The 14856-nt window shown below is 44.6% G+C and overlaps 1 protein-coding gene across 2 annotated transcripts in view; it reads left to right on the top strand.

Annotated features, from left to right (window-relative positions):
- The window catches only part of erc1b (ELKS/RAB6-interacting/CAST family member 1b), a 307858-nt gene that overhangs the window by 41634 nt on the left and 251368 nt on the right, over positions 1 to 14856 (top strand). The window lies entirely within an intron of this gene.

The following is a 14856-nucleotide window of genomic DNA, read 5'->3' as shown; positions in this document are numbered from 1 at the left end:
ATCCAGTTCAGGGTCGCGGTGGGTCCAGAGCCTACCTGCAATCATTGGGCGCAAGGTGGGAACACACCCTGGAGGGGGCGCCAGTCCTTCACAGGGCAACACGGACACACACACATTCACTCACACACTCACACCTACGGACACTTTTGATTCGCCAATCCACCTAACAACGTGTGTTTTTGGACTGTGGGAGGAAACCGGAGCACCCGGAGGAAACACACGCAGACACAGAGAGAACACACCACACTCCTCACAGACAGTCACCCGGAGCGGGACTCGAACCCACAACCTCCAGGACTCTGGAGCTCTGTGACTGCGACACTACCTGCTGTGCCACCGTGCCGCCTCACAATAAAATCAATATTATGATAATTGGGATATTCTGACTTGTTTACACAATGACATTATGTAATATGTCATACGTTCCGTATGTGAGTCATTCAGGCACAGTGAAGAACGGTGGGACGTTGCTCTGTGATGGAAGCATTTGCTCTAAATCAGGAGTGACTTTAGTCGTGTGGTGGTGATTTCGTTGCAAAATATCAGATGTACAACAAGCCTCTGTAATTGTAAGAAATGAAAGAAGCCTGTAACAACAAAATAAGGAAACACAACTAATCAGTTCCAGCACCTCAAGCAGAAGCACCCAGTACGAGGAAAGTCAAACACACCACAAGGAGACTTCAGCAGACGATGTGAGCTCAAACCCAAGCAGACAGAGCACTCTGAATCAGCACGGCACTCTGACTCTGACTCAGCACTCTGACTCAGCATGGCGACTATTCTGTATTTGTTTTGGTATTTACTGTGTAGCTTTAGGAGTATTTTTGTATAATAATTTTTGCTTTCCGGCGGCATGGTGGTGCAGCAGGTAGTGTCACAGTCTCACATCTCCAGGGACCTGGCTTCAAGTCCCGCTCCAGGTGACTGTCTGTGAGGAGTGTGGTGTGTTCTCCCTGTGTCTGCGTGGGTTTCCTCCGGGTGACTGTCTGTGAGGAGTGTGGTGTGTTCTCCCTGTGTCTGCGTGGGTTTCCTCCGGGTGACTGTCTGTGAGGAGTGTGGTGTGTTCTCCCTGTGTCTGCGTGGGTTTCCTCCGGGTGAATGTCTGTGGGGAATGAGGTGTGTTCTCCCTGTGTCTGCGTGGGTTTCCTCCGGGTGCTCCGGTTTCCTCCCACGCTCCAAAAACACATGTTGGTAGGTGGATTGGCGACTCAAAAGTGTCTGTAGGTGTGAGTGTGTGACTGAATGTGTGAGTGTGTGTTGCCCTGTGAAGGACTGGCGCCCCCTCCAGGGTGTATTCCCGCCTTGCGCCCAATGATTCCAGGTAGACTCTGGACCCACCGCGACCTTGAACTAGATAAGGGTTACAGATAATGAATGAATAAATTAATTTTTGCTTTTGCTTTTTATATGCACACTAAATTTATTTTTAGTAGATTAATTTGCTACATTGTTTATTTTACACAATGTCAGTAATTATTATTATTATAATTTTTTTTTACAAAATAAGCGACATTTCTTCTAAAATAAAACTCAATTAATATTAATATAACTTTTATTTTGTTGCAACAGTGTGTTCTTGAAATTAATACAAGTATCATTCAGTGTTTAGTTCATATCTTCAGTAATATCATCATCAGCAAAACACCCTGAAATATCGTGATGTTATTTTAGGATCATATCGTCCACCCCTAATCTCCAGCTACATTTCAGGAGGAGGAGCTGTGTTAGTGGAAAACGAACCAGGGACTAGGGACCAGACAGAGTAGAGTCCACTGGTGTCGGGTAATGTAGGTGCTATGCAGTGGTTTGTGTATGACACAATGGTCGTGTCACATACAAACCAAGCTGAGGCTGAGGGAAGGGGGGGGGGGTGTAGCCTCAGGCCGCAGCTAAGGCTCTGTTACCTGATACCATTGTATTTTCACGGTTGTTGTTTCCCTTTGGGAACGCTCGTACAGCTCCGTGAACACAGGGAACAAAAAGCAAATAATTAATGCTTTTGTAATGATTCATTCATGATGTTTATCCATCCTCCATCATTGATTCACTGGGCAGGGAAGAGACAGTGCTGCTGGTGGGGGGAATTTAAAAGTCTGTGGTACAAGATATACCCAAACAATGGATGATACCAGACTGCCGAGAATGTGTGTGTGTGTGTGTGTGTATAAAAGAAGCAGACGGAGTGCATAAATAGGCCTAATTCCATGCTTGCCATTGTCAGCATATGTATTTTCAAGGCACACAATGTAGTAAACATAAAGTTCATAAACATAAACATTATACAAGGACAGTGGAATCTCTTTTGCTCTGTCAAGAGACACATTGCTTTATTATAAAATATTATGTCATCATTAACAGAGTCAGCGAATTTTCATTGTTATACAATTTATAACAATGTATATACAATTTATAACAAATTGTATAACAATGAAAATTCTCTGACTCTTTTAATGATGACATAATATTTTTTTAAAGCAATGTGTCTCTTGAGTGTGTGGCGCTAACAGATGGCCTCTTGCTTGCTGTAGTCTTTTCACACCCAGTTCATCTGCTGGAGTACGCACCATGTTTTATCTTTTGCAACAGATACTTTCCTCCAAGTCATACTCGTCTGTGTTATTTAGTTGTTTAGAAATTTGAGAGTCGTAAAATTACTCTGTTGCTTCTACGCAGGAGTCAGGGGCAACGATAGTTACATTATCAACTTACCATAAACTCATTCATTCATTTAATGTCTGTAACCCTTATCCAGCTCAGGGTTGCGGTGGGTCCAGAGCCTACCTGGAATCACGGGGCACAGTGCAGAAAAACACACTGGAGGGGGCACCAGTCCTTCACAGGGTGAAACACACTCACGCACTCACACCTACGGACACTTTTGAGTCGCCAATCCACCTACCAGCGTGTGTTTTTGGAGCATGGGAGGAAACTGGAGCACCTGGAGGAAACCCACGCAGACACAGGAAGAACACACCACACTCCTCGCAGACAGTCACCCGGAGGAAACCCACGTGGACACAGGGAGAACACACCACACTCCTCACAGACAGTCACCCGGAGGAAACCCACGCAGACACAGGAAGAACACATCACACTCCTCGCAGACAGTCACCCGGAGGAAACCCACGTGGACACGGAGAACACACCACACTCCTCACAGACAGTCACCCGGAGGATGACTCTTGCGTGAGTGTGTTTCACCCTGTGAAGGACTGGCGCCCCCTCCAGGGTGTTTTTCTGCACTGTGCCCAGTGATTCCGAGTAGGCTCCGAACCCACGCAACTGATTGAGTCCATTTGAATTTAAATGGTCAAGTCTTTATTGCTCTGCTGTGCTTATTAGAGACAGCTCCTGCTCCAAGAATCATCTCAGAGTCTGTGAGGGTTAAGGCTCTTTCCCCAGACGCTCTAGTGAGTGTATCACCCACACAGTTCATCCTGGTTTAAAGAGGAGTCTCTGTGTTTACTCCCACAGTCCAGAAACACAGCCTGACACTTGCTCTTGTCTTGTGTGAGTGAGCGAATGAGTGACTGGTGTGTTTTTTTTGTTTTGTTTGTTTCTTTGTGCCTTCTACTCTCAGCCTGGTAGCTCATGTGTGGTGGCATTATTCAGGTGGATGATACACACTGGTGGTGGTCGAGGAGACACTCTAATGTCCCAGAAAACGTCTGTAGCAGTTTAAATAAAATGCATCTAAATTCAGATCCATGCTGTCACACTGCAAACACCCCTGCTGTCTCTGAAACACTGTGTATGTAAAATATTATCACCGCATTTAACTAGTGATCTTTCAGCTGGATCAAAACGGGCTCGAAAATGCAGTAGTGGAAGCGGAAGCAGAGCATTCCTGCTGTATCTGAGCTCACCAGCTGAACTCGCCACATCTTTCACTGCGACCTGAGAACTATTCAGAGAATGTGGGAGCCTAGTTAAGGGTCAGGCGTAGCGCATGGTAGATGTTACCAGGCACTCGTTTTGCTTACATGGAGGTCCCATAACCACCCACTGTTCTGCCCTCTGCATGGTTTACTAAGGCTCCCGTTATAGCTATAGGCTGCTGAGTGTCTGGGTTGAAAGTTTCCGGTGAATTCTTCCCGCTTTCTTTTTCTCCTCCTGCAGTCTGTGGCTTGGCATTCTTTATACGTGCTTCAAGTGTGTGATCTGGCCTGGCAGAATATTTATCCCTCCGCCAAAACGAGAAGAATCAAAAGAGTGAGAAAATAGAGGGTCAGAATCCACACTAAACACCACAATGTCCTCAGCATTTAGATAAATCATGCCTAATATGGCCATTGTTCTTTTGCCCTAAACCAGGCGTCACCAAAGGGTGGACCGTGGTCAGGGCTTGGATTGAGTAATGGATCTGTGAGCAGTTTGTAATAAATGAATGAGAATAAGTGATGTTTGTGGAGAGTTATATTTTGGACGCTCAAAGTGATAGACAAGAGGCGCAGCTAGTCCAGTTAATGTGGCAGTATAGTCTCTCAGCTGAGCCAATCAAACTGGTTGTTTACCCTGTAGTTTATTAATGAGAGCGAGAGGGACTGTGGGAGTGTGTCCACATGTGTGTGTGTGTGTGTGTGTGTGTGTGTGTGTGTGTGTGTGTGTGTGTGAGTGGCTGGGTGAGTGAGTGTGGGAAACTGTCCACAGGTGTGAGTGTGTGAGTGACTGGGTGAGTGTGTGAGTGACTGGGTGAGTGTGTGAGTGACTGGGTGAGTGTGTGAGTGACTGGGTGAGTGTGTGAGTGACTGGGTGAGTGTGTAAATGCCTGAGTGACTGGGTGAGTGTGTGAGTGACTGGGTGATTGGGTGACTCATTTACAGGACAAGGAAAAGCTTTAACACTCGGTGGAATTTGGTTGTAAAGAAGCTTTTATTCCAGTTATATTTTGGAGGATTTTTATTGGTCCGTTCATGACATTTTCACACAGTGTGAAGGACAGCTGCTGTGTTCTAATGATGTAAGAAAATTAAAAAAAATCCACAAAATGACCCCATGCTCCTTCACTGCTGTTGTGTTTGTGTTGTAAGCAGTAATTAGATTTTTTTTTACAGTACTCTCAGTGAACACGGATCCAAATACCAAAAGTTTCCCTGCGTTTGCAGGTGAGTTTATTCAGGACCTCCACTCCTGTGTCTCCTCTAGAGCCTGTGTAGCGCTGATCAGATTCAGATATGAGCTCAGAGCATCATGAAGCGTAATGAGGCAGCGTCAGACTCCAGCCGTGGCCTGGTCTGTGTCAGGAGGGTGCCTCGGTGTGTTCTTTTACTTAAATGTCAGGCTCCGGAGCCCCGAGGAGAGGACGAGGAGGAAGTAGACGGAGCGGAGGAGGAGGAGGAGATGGAGCTGTAAGGCGGAGACGAGTGTTAAAGGAGTCAGAGATGATATAACCCTAAAGAGGAGGAAAAAAGGGAGAGTGATGACATAATCCAGGAGAGGAGAGAGAGGATGGAGAGAAAATGAGAAAGACCTTGAGAAGGGAGGGGTGGTTGTGTCCAAGCCCACACTCGCAGAAATGTAGATTCTGTGGGTGTCGAGAAGTAAGAGAAATGGACACGATTGTGAATGACACAGAGGTGGGTGATGTAGAGCAGATGCTGGTTACGATCTTTGTGCCTGGTATCGTTTTGCCCACACTCATGCCATGTCCCTGGTGTGTGTGTGTGTGTGTGTGTGTGTATACCCTTTCAGGAAGCCCTGAGTGTGCTTCTATTCTGAGCAGAGGTGAAACGTGCATTCTCGTTAGGGATGACTCAGATGCACTATACGCTCAAAATTCCAACATTTCCTTTTGAAATAAACACATTTTTGTCCTGCTTTGTTTCAGGAAAAGCTTTCACTCTTCTGGGAAGTCAACACTTGCTCCTGGGCACCTCATACAATTACAGCACTGCCCTGAAATCAAGGTGGGGGGGTTATCCCTCCTCCAATAGTTACCAAGTGCAGTTTCTGCAGTGCTGAGCTCAGAGTTACATGTCAGAGGCTCTGCTCTCCCTGTTACAGGCAATTTTCAAATTTCAAACTCTTAGACGGTAAAACCCAATGGAGGAGAATGCAAACTGCACACATCTGTCACATCATGCTTGATGGGGAGAGGGGACTGTACTTTCCACCCAGGAACACAGGCATAGCAACCAAGACTTGACCTGGAGAAGCTGTATGTGTAAAAAGCAAATGTCTGTAGCCGTTGTACCACACATTACCCAGGATCTTGCCAGCCCCTATTGTACAAAGTCCTGGTGATGTCAGATTGAGTGCATGAGTGAATAGACCCTGTAATGTTACGTTGTTGTTACGAATGACGGCGTGCCTCACATGCGCCGCCCCTATACGTAAAACCTGGAGTGGCCTGTGGAGTCCTGGTAATTGAGCCAACACTTAAGCCCAGTGTAAGTACCTACGGCGTGACCTGACACGCACCTTTCCAGAAATGCAACTGTGTCGGGTCGATGCAGCAACAACTGCGATTGGTCAGAAGTTGGACGGACAAGTTGAACCGAAGAAATACAGCAACAGGAACTCCTCTTCTCCACAAACAGAGCTGTAGACAGCACCAATTTCATAGCGAGATCTTTCCTCAGACTTCAGTGATTTAATAAAAATGCTAAACAAAGGGAAAAATAACTCGACAAACGTTCCACTTTGTATTTGTTCCTTTCCTGGCACCTCATGTAAACACTGCCTCGGTCCCAAACAACAACCTACTCCCTAAAGATTTATAAAAGTAATTCCTCTGCATTGTGTGCTACAGAGTGTAGAGGAAGGTGTCTGAGATTCAGCCCCTAGTGGTGTGGAGGTGTAACTGCAGAGTGACACAGACACCAGTGCAGACGTATAAACGCTCTCAATGGTGCAGGCTCTGCGTCGAGTCAATGCAGAAGTATAGATCGGCCTTTAGACGGCTTGGACCGCTAGATTCTTTTGTTTAAAGATTAGAAAAATCCTCTCGATGATTCTCGTAGACTAAGGCTGTTCGTACGAGGTTAAAGAACGTGGCTCTGCACCATGAGCTGTAAAACCCTTTAGGATTGTTACATTTTAAGTGATTATATATTTGTATAGTGGAATACTTGGTAATAATTGGTGTCTGACCGGAAACGGGGATCGCTCTGGGTTTTAGTGTTGGCACTGGGAAAGAAAGAAAGTGTGGTATCGTGCTGTCATTGATCGTCATTCACGCTGTTCTCGTTTCTGACTCAGGCCTGTACTCACACTGTACTTTCTGAACAGTGACACCATGCACCCTGACTTTAGTCACATGTCAGTGCCTGATATTGCCTTCAGCCAATCCACTGTACACTCCAGCAACCCTCGGAGTCTGCTCCACACCGTCAGATTGTGGTCCAGGATAAAGTCAAGGAGTCTGTCCTCTTTGGGAGGAGATACTGGTACCATCAGTTTCTTTCTGTCGCAAAATCTGTCTCCATCTTTTTTCTGTTTCTCTCTTAACCCAGTTCTTCGTTTCTCCCATTTCTTTATTGTACCACGGTTTTTTTTGTGTGTTGTCTGGGGATATGACACTGGAAGTCTCTGAATGTGCTCTTTGATTAAAGCCAACACTGCTGCTGTGTCTCAGAGAGGAAAATAAATGGCATCAATGGTCTTCAGTGGGAACATCAGTGCAGCTCCTGTAGTCACACTTTCAGAAGTCTTTGCAGTTAACACGAAGCATGTAGTATAACTAGGTTAATTTTGTGATGCTTTATAACATGCTCTGATGTTTGCTTTGCAGTTTGAAATACACTGGTAAATCACTACAACCTTTAACCATTAAAAAACTGATTTTAAACAATGCTTACTTACTGCACAGCTTTTATAAGTCAGTGAAGGAACCCTCAACATCCAGGACTGGATTGGAACAAGGCTCCAAACTCCCAACTGCTGCTTGGGCACTGAGATGGCCTCCCCCTGCTCCGGGTGTGCCCAGATCAGTAGAGTTTGTTGCGGCTCTCGCTGGACTCTTTCGTCGGCCACCGATCCAAGGAGCGTTTGAACCTCTTCCAAAAGACCACGGCGTAATTTTACGAGCTGCCGTCGTGAGTCGTGTAGGCACCATGCCATGGTAAAGCACTGTGTGTATTCACTTCGACATATGGGTTTAATATAAAGGCACAATTTTGTTTTACAGCTGCACAAAAGACCATAAAAAGCAGGTTTTTGCCTGTAATATTAAAAGTAGAGCTGGCCGATATGACCAAAAATATTATCACGATAGGTTTTTCTATATTGATCGATCTCGATTATTTTTATTATTAACATTTATATTATTAACACACTGTGACAAAGGACATCCTAGTAAAAATATAGATCGAATACACTGCTATATTTTATATATATATATACAGGGGGTCCTCGACTTACGATGTTGATCCGTTCCTACGTCGCGTCGTAAACCGATTTTCGGTGTAAGTCGGAACATACGTACATATTGTACGTAAATAACATACTGTAAGTGTATTCTTCCGCTGCGCACACAAAACACGAAGTTCGCGTTACGACGTTTACGACGCAAAACCACTTAAGTCAATACAAGGCTTTATACAGTAAATGGGAGATGTGTCGTAACCACGAAACATCGTAACTGGGGACTGACGTAACCCGAGGACCTCCTGTATTCTCAAATTCAAAATTCAAAAATAAAGTCAAATTTCGCAAAGAATTCACAAAATTCCACTGGAACAGTAACATTTTCTTACTACAAAAAAAGTAATATCCATGTCTTGTGTTATGTAAACATTCGTACGTCATTAACTCCTCAAGCGTTTAAAGAAGCAGAAAGAGTAAAAAGAAAGATTAAGAAGAGTTTGAAATAATAAATTCATAAACATACTGCACTTAACCCATTAGTAGAAGAGTGCTTGTAACGGTGGGAAAGCCAGAACGTTTTCACGTTCATTCATTCGTTGTGTGTAACAGCTTATCCAGCCTGATCTGTGGTGTCGGAGCCAATTAAAAATTGAGAAAAAATTATTTAGTGCGAGGAAAAACCACGTCTCGCAAACGGGGAAACGTTTCCCAAACGAAAATACACTTTGATTGAAGAAAAAACCACCTTGTGCGTGAGGGTAAGTTTCTGCGCTTGTGACTGGGGGGGCGTCACAGTACCAGACAAAATACAACCCAAAACAGAGTAAACAGGAGACTATAACGTATTTTAGTCTTGGTTATGTTCTCCATTTAATGGCGTCTCCTATGTTCCTTTACCGTAATAGCAGGGGAATACGTGTCTGATAGCGTGCAGCTGGCTGTGTAACCGCTGAAAACGTATCATATTTACTGAGCAAAAATTAATCACGATAAAAATCGATATCGTTTTATCGCCCAGCACTAGTTAAGTCATTTGATCTGCGTTAGTGTGGAATTTGGGTTCAGTCTTCAGGATCCCGTCTAAAATTAACAGCTCTCTCAGCTCTTATTTCTCTCTCTCTCTCTCTCTCTCTCTCTCTCTCTCTCTCTGTGTGTGTGTGTGTGTGTGTGTGTGTGTGTGTGTGTGTGTGTGTGTGTTGTTTATGGGCAATGCTTTACACACTGTTAAATAGCCTGTTTTATGTGGGACTCTATCCTGACGTGCCTCCCCAGGTCCTCCGACCAGAGTGTCTTCAGCTTCATGACTCATAACATGTTTCGTAACCTAAACAGAAGTGAGCTCCACTTGACCTCATTCTGCTCCTCTCTCCCTCCACCTCACGGCTCAGTACAGCTCCACCCGAGCCCCCAGACTACACACACACACACAGTATACCTGATGCTCTGAAAGTCATGGGTGCTCATCTGTTTCCGTCTCAGAGAAAGACAGTGTCCAGTGTTTGTCTGAGCTACACACAGAGATTACTTTTTGACTTTTGAAAGACGTGGCTGGAGAGTTTTAGAGGAAAACACGTTTGTTCCTGAAAGGACTTTTATTTGACTCGTGTAGAGTGATGGAGAATGAAGGCTACATGGAGGGAAAGGAGAAAGAATGGTTCAGTAATCTGTCCTCTGTGGCTGACTGTTCTCTCTCTCACAGCACACTCGCACACTCGCGCGCACACAGTGTGAGATAAGAGTAGCAGGACGAGATGCATGAATAATACATAGTCCTGTCTCCATGGTGCCATTAGGGAACCACATAGAACAGCAGTCAATATTTACAGCAGTAATACCTGTATCTCTTTCTCTCTCTCTCTCTCTCTCTCTTTTTTACTCTGCTTCTCTTTCTCTGCTTTTCTCTTTTACTCTGCTTCTCTCTTTTTACTCTCTCTCCTTCACTCTTTGCTTCTCTCTCTGCTTCTCTCTCTTTTACTCTGCTTCTCTCTTTCTCTTTTGCTTCTCTCTCTCTGCTTTTCTCTTTCACTGCCTCTCTGTTTTTTACTCTCTCTCCTTCACTCTTTGCTTTCTCTCTCTCTCTCTCTCTCTGTCTGTGTGTGTGTGTGTGTGTGTGTTTGAGTGGTCACTGTACAAAAGCTTGTTGACACCTCTTGTACCTGTGGAGTGTATCGAATGCTGACAGGTGTTGAGTTGCGCTCACACCATTTGATAAACTCTATAGAAAAGCATTGCTGGGCGTATAGAACTTTGGAGCAGCTGCACATGAGTTCATTTTGCCGCATAAGGAGAAGATTGCCATGAATTGTTTGTTCATGTTCTGATTGGGACAGGTTTCCTGTGGTCGGTTTGAACTCCTCCTGGTTTGGGCACAACCTTACAGCCCCAGGTGCAGCAGCCCCATTTTCAGCTGAACTCTTGCACCCCCTGCTGTCTCGCTCTGATAATGGTCTTCTCTTACAGATGAGGAGTCTCAGCCTCTGCTCCTCGTTCTCCTTCTTGAAAAAGTATATACTCTCCCGCCTTTTCCACTAGGCAAAACACTTCTGGGTCTTTAATGAAATGTCTGGGACCTGCTTTGGTCAAAATACCACAAGGATCAAACCACACAGCAAGGTTCTCCCTCTGGCTAAACAGACTCAGACGAGGGGGCGGACAGTTTTAAATTTCCATGAACCCTACGTAAGATGCAGCACAAAATCATAACGGCTTTTTTGACTAGGCGGTCTTGTTTCCCAGTGTGTGGGTTGGTAGCCTTCAGATGCACAGGACATGTGCTTAAAGCCTAAAGCATACATTTTCCTAAATATTTTTTCATTTGCCACCTCACGCTAGTTAATTTCTCCTCTCTCCATGAACTGTAACGTGACCTTAGATATGAGAAGGGCTCTATTTAAAAGAAATGTATTATTATTATTACTAGTATTTATTACTATTATTATTATTTTTATTATTATTAGCAGTAGTAAGCTTGATTTATATCGCACATTTCATACGTTAGAAATGCAGCTCAATGTGCTTCACAGTACAGAATTAAAATACAAAGTAAAAACAAACAGTGGATATGCAAAATCCAGAAAATAAACACGACTAATTTAAAAAATATTAAGAATTTAAAAGTTCAAGATTGTAATGAAAGAAAAAGTAGATCACTCAAACCAGGAGGAATAAGAACAGGTAATTAAAAATTATACAAACCCACGCAGACACAGGGAGAACACACCACACTCCTCACAGACAGTCACCCGGAGAAAACCCGCACAGACACAGGGAGAACACACCACACTCCTCACAGACAGTCACCCGGAGAAAACCCGCACAGACACAGGGAGAACACACCACACTCCTCACAGACAGTCACCCGGAGGAAACCCTCGCAGACACAGGGAGAACACACCACACTCCTCACAGACAGTCACCCGGAGAAAACCCGCACAGACACAGGGAGAACACACCACACTCCTCACAGACAGTCACCCGGAGGTAACCCACGCAGACACAGGGAGAACACACCACACTCCTCACAGACAGTCACCCGGAGGAAACCCACGAAGACACAGGGAGAACACACCACACTCCTCACAGACAGTCACCCGGAGGAAACCCACGCAGACACAGGGAGAACACACCACACTCCTCACAGACAGTCACCCAGAGGAAACCCACGCAGACACAGGGAGAACACACCACACTCCTCACAGACAGTCACCCGGAGCAGGACTCGAACCCACACCCTCCAGTTTCCTGCGACACTACTTGCTGCACCATAAATAACACAAAATAGAATAAATAAATGACAGTAGTAGTAGTATCCCTTCTGGTGGAGCTATCTTACCCCTCTCACCCGTGTCTGTGCTCAGATTTGATGTGCTTCTGCTTTGGGAAATGTGTGCAGATGTAAAAATCCTCACTCTATTTACACTTGTGTTGAATGTGATAAGCGTCCTCTGATCACATCTGTAGACTCTTTAACATTCAAACATGACCTGCTCCCTGAAATCACATGTTTATTGTAAAGTTTCTTTAAACTCAGGAGATTTTATGTTGTATAGGGCCTCCTGGGCCTGTGAGGTGGGGTTGTGAGCTGGTGCATGTGTTCTGACTTGTCCCTTCACAAGGGAGAGAGAAGAAATTGAAGACAGCCCTGAGCTCTCCATCCGTCTCCTTTTGATAATAGAGAGAGAGAGAGACAGTGAGAGAGAGACAGAGAGAGAGAGAGAGAGACAGAGATGGAGAGAGAGAGAAGGCATATTAGCCTGAGTGTACTGTATCTCATGACTCACCAGTCCTCATGTCTACGCTTCAATGAGCATAGTATGTCACAGGACATGTTGTCTTTTGCTCTTGTTTATCTCAGTCTGTTAGTCGCTGTTACGCAGAATGACAGCAGGCCTTCTGCTTCCTCTCGGTCCGGCCCTGGGGGATCTCATAGTGCTGAGAATTCTGAATCATTGGTAGTAACCTTTCAGTTCTTCTTCTTTTCTTTGTTTCTTCCTCATTTCCTTTGCCTCATCTTTTCATGCTGCTGCTTTTTCTTTTTTTCTCCATCCACTCTTAGTAAATCCTGACCTTTTTAAAGGGATGTTTTGTGCTGAAATATAATTGTAGCCAAGCAGTAAAAGTGCGTTTCTAAGTCATTACACTCTTGCTTGGACAAACCTATGGACAAAGTGTGCTACAAGATGCCTGCTCCTGCTCTTATTTATAGAAAAAACCCCTGTGGAACATTGTCTATGTAATATTCAGCAGGTCACATGTTAAATAATATGATTCTGCTCCACTTCTGACGTCAAGTGCAGAGACTTTAGAATCGCCCCGCCCCCTCGTCTGAGTCTGTCCAATCCCACGTTTATGTGAGAGCAATGCAGCACAACAGACACAAAGAGTGAGGACAAATAAAAGCACTGAGTAAAAACGTAGGAAAAAGAGAACAGAGTGTAAACGGCTAAAAATCAGAGCTTCTGCTCCTTGCTCCTCACTGCTGTGTGCTCAGGGTCGGGGCGAACAGCGAGCGGCTCATTCTCTTCTGCAGTGGACCCCTACAGTTTGACACCCAGGTCTTGGCACATTTTCCTTAATAAATGATGGTATTATTTGTGTGTGTGTGTGTACATATATGCTTTGTGTTTATTTGAACGCACTTTTTGTTACAATATACCATTAATCTCCTATCTTACACACTCTATCCTTTACAGATTTCTGCTTTTTTCATGAAAGTGAGCAGTCTTCAAAGCTAGTTTAGTTCTAGTTGTAGCATGTGTGACTGTGTATGTAACAAATAAACTTTGAACAGGCACTGGAACCGGCTTTTAGACAGGAGGAGAACACTGCTGTTGTGTTTGATCCTTGTGGTATTTTCATAAAAGCAGGTCACAGATGGTGAAAATATGACCCCTTTAAGGCTGCATGGCTGATTCTGGTCATTGCTGACTGCTCTCTTCTTTGAAGAAATTTAAAACATGAGTCATCCACCTGCCCCAGCCCTTGTGGCCTGCCCACACCTGCGCAGACTTGAGCAGTCGCTGCTTGTGTGTAGCTCCTCCCTTTCACGTCTGCCGTTGCAGAGGAATTTCGCAGGGTTTTTGGGTCATTTCTCACTGGGTTTTGCTTTTTGCTGCTGGATCGTGGGTCATTGGGCACATGGCAGCATTACTGTGAAAGCACAGTCAGCTCAGATACAGTGCTTCTCATCTTATACCGTTTTTACAGCACTGTTATCTGCAGTAATTTTGCATTTGGCCTGATTTCAGCTTCATTTGTGTAGATAGGTGGTGGCACATGAACAGGGGGTCCGCCTAAGCCTCGCAGGCAGATGGAAACGTGTGTGGTCTCAAGGTTCTCTGTGGCAGAGCGTATAATAATCTCAGAAGGGGACAACCTCTAAATCTGTCCAGAAACTGCGTGTGCTGGCAGTGGTCTCCTCCTGCGTTTCAGCTGCTGTAACCAGATAATCATTCACAGAAATGACAGGTTAAAGGAACACTATGTGAGATTTGGTATTTTAGCTCCAGGGCTCCCCCTACATGTCCAGAGGGTAATTCATATTTTTACATAATGGCTCAGGAGACATAATGGTGATCTTCTAAAATTCCTTAAGAGAAAATGGATGAGACAAAAAGGAGAATGAGAGAGAGAGGGAGAGAGACATAGATATATAAAGGAGAGTGTAGGGTCTAATCCGTTTGGTGACTCAGACAGCATTGTTTGTGACTTTATTGGGATCTCCACTAAAACTCCTGAGACATGTGAGATGACTGAGATCTCTGGAGACACATTCGAGCAGCAGGAGACTTGCGCTAAACTCTTTTGTTTTGTCTAGGAGAAGACATTATAGAGGTATACACACCTTTTTGATTTTACTTTCCCCTCGAGTGGAGGGCAAGGCTGATTCCTATTTTCCTAACGGAAGTTACATAGTGCAGTTTCTGCTGCCCCTGGGTTATAGTGTTACAGTTACTTGCGGGTGTAAAAATGAAGGTCGAATGTTCTTTGCATCAGTGATATTTTGTGTTCTTGTTATTTCTGATTAATATTTAAATTATTCAAACA

Source organism: Hoplias malabaricus, chromosome 4 (genome assembly GCF_029633855.1).
Source record: "Hoplias malabaricus isolate fHopMal1 chromosome 4, fHopMal1.hap1, whole genome shotgun sequence".
Taxonomy (NCBI): domain Eukaryota; kingdom Metazoa; phylum Chordata; class Actinopteri; order Characiformes; family Erythrinidae; genus Hoplias; species Hoplias malabaricus.
This window is presented reverse-complemented; position numbering and strand designations above follow the sequence as displayed.